Here is an 8,653-nt window from a genome sequence, read left to right as displayed (position 1 = left end):
TCAAACAAACCCTCACTGAGTTGCTCTTCTCCTGCAAACCATATGTAAAGTCTCCCCCCTGAGCCCTCCTCCCAAAGTCATATAAAAGAGGTTGACCACATCTCATGTTCCAGACAAGGGCTTCCACAAGATGATCTCTTACTACTTTACTAAAAAAAAAAAAAAAAAAAAAAGAAAGAAAGAAAAAAAAGAAAAGAAAAAAAAAGGAGAAAAAAAGAAAAGAAAAAAGAAGAAAGAAAAAAAAATAGAAAAAAAAAAAAAAAAAGGAAAAAAGTAAAAGAAAAAAATCTGTAAAAATTATGAAACATACCAATTATGCCATTTTCTTCTTTCTCTTTGGTCCTCGAAATAAAAATACTTAAGATTGAATATTCCTGCCCACATTTAAAAGCTCTTTAACTCCCCTTAAGCATAATGCTGCTTCTCTTTAAATTAAAGGGAACTCGTTGGAAAATTAAATTTCATGGAAACTCCTCCAGCCACTCTGGAGGATGCAGTTAAGGCTAAAGGAACCTGGAGCTTGGCTATTTAGGAACCCCAATCTGTACTGCACCATCCTCTTCTTCAGCTGTGAAGCTTCCTCCCTGTCACATCTGCAGCCAGGGAACATCCTCACCCAACCCTGGGTACAGCAACAGTGAAAATCCCACTGGGCAGGAAATCACCCTTAACATTCTGTTCATTGCTGAAAGTCCTGGGGAAGAGATGGAAGAGTCCATAAAGCAGAATCAGTAAAAAGGTCACATCTTTATTTGAAACAATATAATATTGCTTTTTTTTTCTTCTACTTTTTTCATTTTCTTCTTCTTTTTTCTTTTTTTCTTTCTTTTTTCTTTTTTCTTCTATTTTCTTTTTCTTTTTTTATTTTTTCTTTTTCTTTTTTTTCTTTTTTTTCCTTCTTTTTCTTTCTCTTCTTTTTTTCTTCTTTCTTTTTCTTCTTCTTCTTTTTTTTCTTTTTTTCTTTTTTCTGTTCAACTCCCCTCTGCCTGCCATGGTTTCATCTCCTACCTCCCCATTTATCGAGACTCACAAATGTTCACAAACCTTCCAATTAATCCAAATCTCTTCAGCAAAGGCAGCAGGGGTTGGACTTGGAAGAGAATCCATTGGGGACATCTAGTGGGCACAAGGAACTTAGCAACAGTCAAGCCACCTTCTCAATAATTCAGCAGCTGAAAATAATTTTGGATTCACACGATTACCCACATTTTTTTTCTTCAATCCCTTGAGATCACACATCACAAATTTGCACCCAAACTTAACACCTTACAATGTTAAACTCCTTCAGATATCAAATAGCCATCTAATCTTTGCTTTCTCTCCTTTTTCTCACCAGGACTTGTTGCTGCTGAGTCCCCCTGATGATCTTTTAAAAGCACAAGCAACCTACAATAACACAAGTGTTTATAAAATAACAGGCTCTTAAGGAAGAAGAACAGTTTGCAACACTGCCAAAAAGCATTATTTTTTTTGCCATGGAATTATGCCCTGTGTAGGTGCTTCCACCTGTACAACTGCACTCACGTGGGCCAAGTCTCTCCAGGTGAAAAATAACAGCAAGCAACTCAGCTGCTCATTTGAATGTGTGCTTTTCCCAGGCTTTTGCAAGTATTTTGCCTCAACAACATCTGAGAAAACAAGCTACACATTTATTTACTATGCCAGGCTATTATTTTTTATTTTTTTTTTTGCAAGTGATGAAGTGAAATACCTGTAGAGGACCCAACCTGGTGGGGCGAGGACCCAGGGTGATTTCTCTGCATTCCCAGCCCTGGCTGCTGCCATCCAGCATCTCCCTTGGGAGAGGAGGGGGCTCTCCAACCAAACTGGCAGATTGGGACAGAGTAAGCAGATGCTGCAAGGAAAATTGGCTCACTGAGCTTGGACAAGAGATGAAAAGTGGGGAAATGGAAGGAAGGTGACCATGAGCCAGCAGTGTGCCCAGGTAGCCAAGAAGGCCAATGGCATCCTGGCCTGGCTCAGGAACAGCGTGGCCAGCAGGTCCAGGGAAGGGATTCTGCCCCTGTGCTCAGCCCTGGGGAGGCCACAGCTTGAGTCCTGTGTCCAGTTCTGGGCCCCTCAGCTCAGGAAGGAGATTGAGGTGCTGGAGCAGGTCCAGAGAAGAGCAAGGAGGCTGGGAAGGGATCCAGCACAAGTCCTGTGAGGAAGGGCTGAGGGAGCTGGGGGTGTTCAGCCTGGAGAAGAGGAGGCTCAGGGGAGACCTCATCACTCTCTCCAACTCCCTGAAAGGAGGTTGGAGCCAGGGGGGGTTGGGCTCTTTTCCCAGGCAACTCTCAGCAAGACAAGAGGGCACAAGAGGTCTCAAGTTGTGCCAGGGGAGGTTTAGGTTGGACATTAGAAAGAATTTCTTTACGGAGAGGGTGATCAGCCATTGGAATGGGCTGCCCAGGGAAGGGGTGGATTCTCCATCCCTGGAGATATTTCAAAAGAGCCTGGATGTGGCACTCAGTGCCATGGGCTGGGAACTGCAGCGGGAGTGGATCAAGGGTTGGACTTGATGAGCTCTGAGGTCCCTTCCAACCCAGCCAGTTCTATGATTCTATGAAATACATCACTGCTTCTCAGGGTCCTGGTCCTGCTTTTTTTTTGCATCTGCACAGCACTGCCAAGACTGCCAAACTTCTAACCTTAATTATTAGTCTCATGTTCTCAGAGTCCAAGCACACCTTCAAGGAAGCTTCTGACCTTTATGCAGATATAAAAGGCACTTGAAGGCACTTTTTGGAGCTGCAAGACTACATTTGCAGCATTTTTATGCTTCTATTATTTAATTAATTTATTTCAGGAAAACAAACTAACTTGAATTCCCTAGGAGGGAGTTTAAAAGTATTTCGAAACAAGAATTTCCATACTAATTCATCCCCAGAAGCATTTCTGCATCTTGCATTTAGGGACTGGCATCTTTCCTCTCAATTCTCTCAAGGGGATTAACTGCACAGAGTCTTACTCAGAAAGTTTTAAAAGAGAATCAAAGGAGCAAGACAGAAAAACTGATTCCCTGACAGACTGTATTATACATCCACTTTTTTAGTCACCCTACAACCTCTTCTCAACCCACAAATGAAGTGGCTCAGCCAGCTGTGATTGCAGTGAAGGAAGTATTAAGGAAGCTCAGATATAATTACCCCCCATTACCTTCATTTCTGAGGCATTAGTTCTAGTAGGTTTGCAAGGCAATCCTAGTTTGCTTAATTATCCTACTTGCAAAGGTGGGATAATTAATAATCCTGCCACATTGCTTCACCCACATCATCCTGCAGATTCATCATGCTGGGTGAAGGGATTCTTGCTTCCTTCAACTTTTTAGTTTTGCTAGACCACTGTATGCAATCCCTGATACAACTTTCTTGTCAGGATTCTTACTTTACAGTGAAATGCTCAGGTAGATGATTACCTGGAGCAGCAGGGGCAGTGGTCTAGATATTGCTAAAATAAACTGCAAGATGATTCTTATTTTTCCATGAGCAAAGACAGCCCTTTGCTCAGCTCTTGTTGCTGCTCCTGACTTCACAGTGAGCAACAATATATTATCTTTGAATAGAAACCAGCTGCACTCCACTGCTGTACCCACTATCAGTATGGGGAAAGAGAATGGGGAAAATTTACCTCCATTTACCTCCATTTTCTGCCTTGGGTACCAAGTGATTTTTTTAAATAGCCACCAAAAAAAGCAGTTGAAGGGAAAGCATTTATTTGGGTATTTCAAGTTCAAGGAAGCAGCTGCACACACTAATACAGGCATCTTCCTTTCAGCTTTGTCCACAAGCCTATAAGAAAGAAACTATGCTGAAGTGTTGGGTTTTTGGGTTGAATTTAGGGGTTTTTTTGCTCACAAAGCCCCAGCATTTCTACATGCCAGCAAGTGCAGTTGTCATAACTTGGACAGTCTCCAAGGCTCACCAAGGAAAACAGATTAATCTTGATTTCCACTTGAGTCTCCCAGCAAGTTAATCTACTGCTAAAAGTGCCAGTGGGCAAACTTCATCTCTACTGGTTGGTTTTAAGTATACCAGATCACTTCTCATTTACTATTTCTCATCTCCTCATCACATGATGATTCAAATTACATCTGAAAGTTAATTATGGTAGGTCTTATGAAAATGAGCATACTTGCTGGTCAAAATGAGCACACCCAGCACATCAAGCAGTGAGCAACTGAAGCATCATCAAATCAGGAACATCTCAGGCTTCCTTAGCACTTTTCAAAAGGCATTTATAACATTGTTTAAAATTCTAAGACAAATGCCTTTGTCAGTTATTGCTGAAATGCACTCAGTTATTCTTGCAGTATCTCAGCTATCAACTTTTTACTGTAGTTTAGAGTGAGAAGAATCTGTTTTGGAGACCAGTAGGGAATTAAAAAGGATGCTGGAGTCTGGCCAGGATTTGAGTGCTGTGCTTCTACCCTTAAGAAAAAAACATTAAGAAATTCATTTTTAGCATCTTATCCAAAATACTTTCTTTTGAAGTAGAAGACTTCTCTTGGGAATTCCTCTGTCTTGTGTGAAAAGACTCAGAGCTTTTGATCTCTATCAATTTCACACTCTTGTGTGATGAACTTTACTTCAAAATATTCCAAGAATAGGAAAATCACTTCTAATGTAAGAAATCCAAGGTAACAGATGAAATAAACATAAGGCAAATACAAAGTATTCCTTTAGAAAACCTCCAGCTTAATAAAGAGGCTTGGAATCTCTCAGTGATGGGAAATTTTTTGGATCCCATAGACAAACCAAGGATAAGCCATCTATCACAAAGACATTTTTGATAAAAAAATCTTGGCTTTGACAGTTTTGCTTTTCTTTACTCAAAAATAAGTATTATTTAAAAGTCCTAACCTGCTCTGCTTCTAGAAATAACTAAAAGCAGTGTCACTGCAACAAAAGGGACTGGCTGGAATTTCCCATAGGTCCCTGGCTGCCTGCAAACATCCCACCTCTTGTGCAGCAAAACATCAGGCAGGATGCAGGTACTTTGACACTGGAGGCTGAGTGCTCAAAAGAAATTTAAAAAAGAGATGACAATCAGTAGGGACTTTGTAGAAAAGACTTTCTCAGCTTTTCCAGGTGGCAGAGAACTGCATTTTGGTTTCTTTAAAGAAGTAACCCTTGGCATAACACTGCTGTGTAGCTCCTCCCCAGTTCTTCCACCAACTGCTTTCCTCTGGAATTGGAAGCTGGAGGCTTTAAACCACTCTTTTTTTCTTTTAATATTATTGACTCCTCACATCTCAGCCATACCTCTAAAGCATGCAGATCCTGTGGTGGTGACTGCTGGCAGCAATGACCCATTTCTCCTGCTAGCTCTGCAACGTGCTGCTGCACAGTCTATACTTGAGAGAGATGTGATTTGCAGTTTAGCTTTAGGCATCCAATTGCTGTAGCTCAGTTATGAGCCAAGGCTTTCTACACCATCAACACAGCCTCCAGAGGCCCATCCAGAGCTCACTCTTTTTCCAGTTCACAGCAGGTACCTATTTCTGTATGGACAGATGCCTAAGTCTGAGCTGATGGGAGTAGAGCTCTTCTTCATCATCCTTATGTTTCACATTAATTGATCCTATCTCCAAATTGAAGATGGAGCAGTTCCAAGAGACAATGCTACTGAGAAGAACTGCTTGAGGAGCTTACCCTGACAGCTGGGCCAATAAGCATCATTCCTCTTTAAGGAATGATTTGCATATTCACTGCTTCCTCATAAACAAGGAGCAACATGGCAATGCAGAGGTGTAATTGTGAACAGTCCTTTCATTCAGACAAAAGAAAATACCTTGTGTCCTCAGGAATTTAGGGTGGAGGAGAACAACGTGACAGCATCTCTTGTATTAAATGGGAAATCAATGCAAAGTTTTAATAGCTCTGAGCAATCATTTGAATCTTGAAAAAACAACAGACTTCGTCTGACTATTTCCCTAATGTGGCAATTACTGGTTAAAGCATTGCAGTCAGTTGTTATTGGAATTGTTCCTTACCCAAGTTAAAGTTTAACTTGCAAGGCACCCATGCTTTGAAAGAGAAGCCTGTACAGCAGCAGTTCCCAAGCTGAGAGTTAGAAATCCTCTTTGTGTGTCAAGTTAATGCCTCAACTCTGCTGTAGCTGTTGTTTACCACTGAAACACCTGTCTTGGATCACAGCTCTCCAAATGCTCCCCAGAATGAAATTGTTGTGCTCATCTTACAGACCAGAACTACAGTGTGAGCTACAAAGAAGTTAAGGGACTTGCCCAAGATCAAATGCCCCAAGAACCAGGGTCTCATCTCCAGTTTGTGCTGCCTGGAGCTACCACTTTGCTCATGGCACTGAAAACTGCAGAAAAGTGAAGCTGGTTTAGAAGATGCTTTTCAGTGTTACATTTTCAAAGCATTAAACATGTCACAAAGGAAAATGACAGCGTTTATTTTAATAAAATATAAGTTTTCAGAAGCTTATGTCCAACTGAGCTTTTAAAAAATGTGTAGACCTCCTGAAGTACTTGAACTTTATAACCCCAAATGTGAACTAAATTGGCAGCATCGATCCAATCCAATTACCCAGGCACATTTTTTAAATCTTCCTTGAAATGGCACAGTTAATTATTGTTGGAAGTGGCATGGGAGAGGTCACTGAACTGTTAACATTAGATACAGAGATTTTAACTCTTTGATACTTGAGACCTCTGGGGACAATCCTACCAAGGAATGCTGTTAGACAATGACTCCATCCAGCATGTTGATTTCTTAACCTAGTTGAAAAGATTTTAAATAAGGATTGAATGGGGCAGTTGACAAAGGCACACAGGGAAATAATAAGGCAACCTGGACATGTACCTAAAAATAAGGGGAGACATTTATTTATATGTATGGTCACAGTAAAAAGCAGGGAGAGAGAAGAGTGAATGAAACTAATCTTAGATGATTGTATAAAACCACAGTAAGGATGAGGAGGAGCTGAAAGTCTTAACACAATGAACAAAACTATGAGTATAATTTATGAGAAATATCATGGTCAGAATACAAATCACAAAAGACAAGACCTATTAAGAATGGGGAGCAGCTGGAAATGTTTTATCAAAGATTCATGTGCTTCTTCAAGTTATCTGAAATATAGGAAGAACTACAGGTGTTAAAAAAATTTCTTATGCAACCAATGAGGTCTTAGCTGATTAGACTTCAGGTCTCCTAGCTATAAATATCACTAGGAAAGATTCTATATTAATGATAGCAATGATTGTCTGCTTCTATAAATAATAATAGTTATTGCTAGTCTGGTTCTATAAACCAGAGGAATTTGCTTAACCAGAAAAGAGCAACCATGGTAAAAAAAAATCCCAAAACTAAAAAGGCACCTAAAAGATTTGCTTTCAGTGGGTCAAGATTGGCTAAGGTAGAATAAAAAATAAGACAAGGTGATTCCCTTGTCCACAGACATTTGTCATACAACCAGTTCTTGTGGGTAAACCAGGCTGCTCTATCCTAGCCCCAAAGCCCCAAGGAGCCATCAAGGAGCTGCATCACAAACCAGAAGGAATCAGGGCCCTGGTGATGGAAGTTTCCACTATCAAGAACAGCAATGTGAATAATTTCAGGGCTTCTACAGTGAGAAAATTAATTTTATGAGAAGTACAGTGGTGTGTAGAATTGCTATTACCATTTCTTCCTTAAACATTTCAGGAGCCATTGAAGGAGATGCATATTCATTTCCCTAACAACTGAGTCAAGAAGGCACCTGATCATTGCAGGACACTTGTGGAGCAGAAGAGGATTCCCTTGGGGTGAATAACCTGTGCCTGGAAATAGCCTGGAAGAGATTATCCAAACACACTCAGGAATTATGCACTCAAAATAGCTTAAATCACAGGTAATGTATGCCCAGTGTATGTCTTTGCCTTACCTAGACTACTGGTAGGTACACCTGATGTTTCAACTCTCTGCTTCCTACCACACCTACCTTCCTCCATCAGGCATGGAGAAACCCAACCTTTTATTCCTCTGACTGTTGCTATCATTTCTCAGGCAGCATAAGTGGCATCTAACACAAGGAACAAAAATCACTTTTAGTCTGGAAGGTAACAGACCATAAAAAAGCTTAGTAAAATATTGATTAATGCTGTCTGCCACGGAACAGGACTTAAGAGACTTTTGAATTATTCAATTAATATTCAAAACAGGGAGGGGAATGAATAGTCCTGTTCTTTGTGTTTTCTCCTGGGCCCCAAATTTGCAGAATCTCAGCTACTTTCCTTTATCTAGCAAGCCCTCAGTGACTGGACTGCTCACACTACAGCAACATCAAAGATCTAAGCTGAACTCTGGGCAGGGAGAAAGGACAGCATATAAATTCCCTGGCATGCAAAGAACTTTGCTACCACAGCTTTGTGCCTTCCTTTGGTGAAATGTTCCCAGCTTGCTGCTGAAGGGTTCAGGATTGTGCCCTGTCCCCCCTTCACAGAGCTGAGTATTCAGGAATGTCTGCAGCAGCCCCAAGAGGTTCGAGTTCTCAGACCCTGGGACTGTGTACTTTGGTGTGGTGGGAAGGAAGGCAAATGTTCTCAGATATTATGCAAATGTTTTTAAAAAGTCTATCAAGCAGAACACCAGCCTCTGTATTAATGATCACCCAAAGGAACAGCAACAAACTTCACATTTTGCTGATG

At 40.8% G+C, this 8,653-nt stretch overlaps 1 long non-coding RNA gene across 1 annotated transcript; it reads right to left on the bottom strand.

Moving 5' to 3' along the window:
• Positions 1 to 355: 355 nt before the first annotated feature.
• On the bottom strand, positions 356 to 8,113 carry LOC139793983 (uncharacterized). The gene is made up of 4 exons (XR_011724900.1): positions 7,891 to 8,113; positions 7,648 to 7,797; positions 3,638 to 3,788; positions 356 to 694 (listed from the first exon to the last, which is right to left on the bottom strand). It is a non-coding gene; the product is annotated as an uncharacterized lncRNA (long non-coding RNA).
• Positions 8,114 to 8,653: the final 540 nt, after the last annotated feature.

The sequence above is a fragment of the Heliangelus exortis genome, chromosome 3, assembly GCF_036169615.1.
Source record: "Heliangelus exortis chromosome 3, bHelExo1.hap1, whole genome shotgun sequence".
In the NCBI taxonomy this organism is placed as follows: Eukaryota; Metazoa; Chordata; class Aves; order Apodiformes; family Trochilidae; genus Heliangelus; species Heliangelus exortis.
The sequence above is the reverse complement of the archived record's forward strand: the minus strand, read 5'-3'. Positions and strand labels throughout refer to the sequence as shown.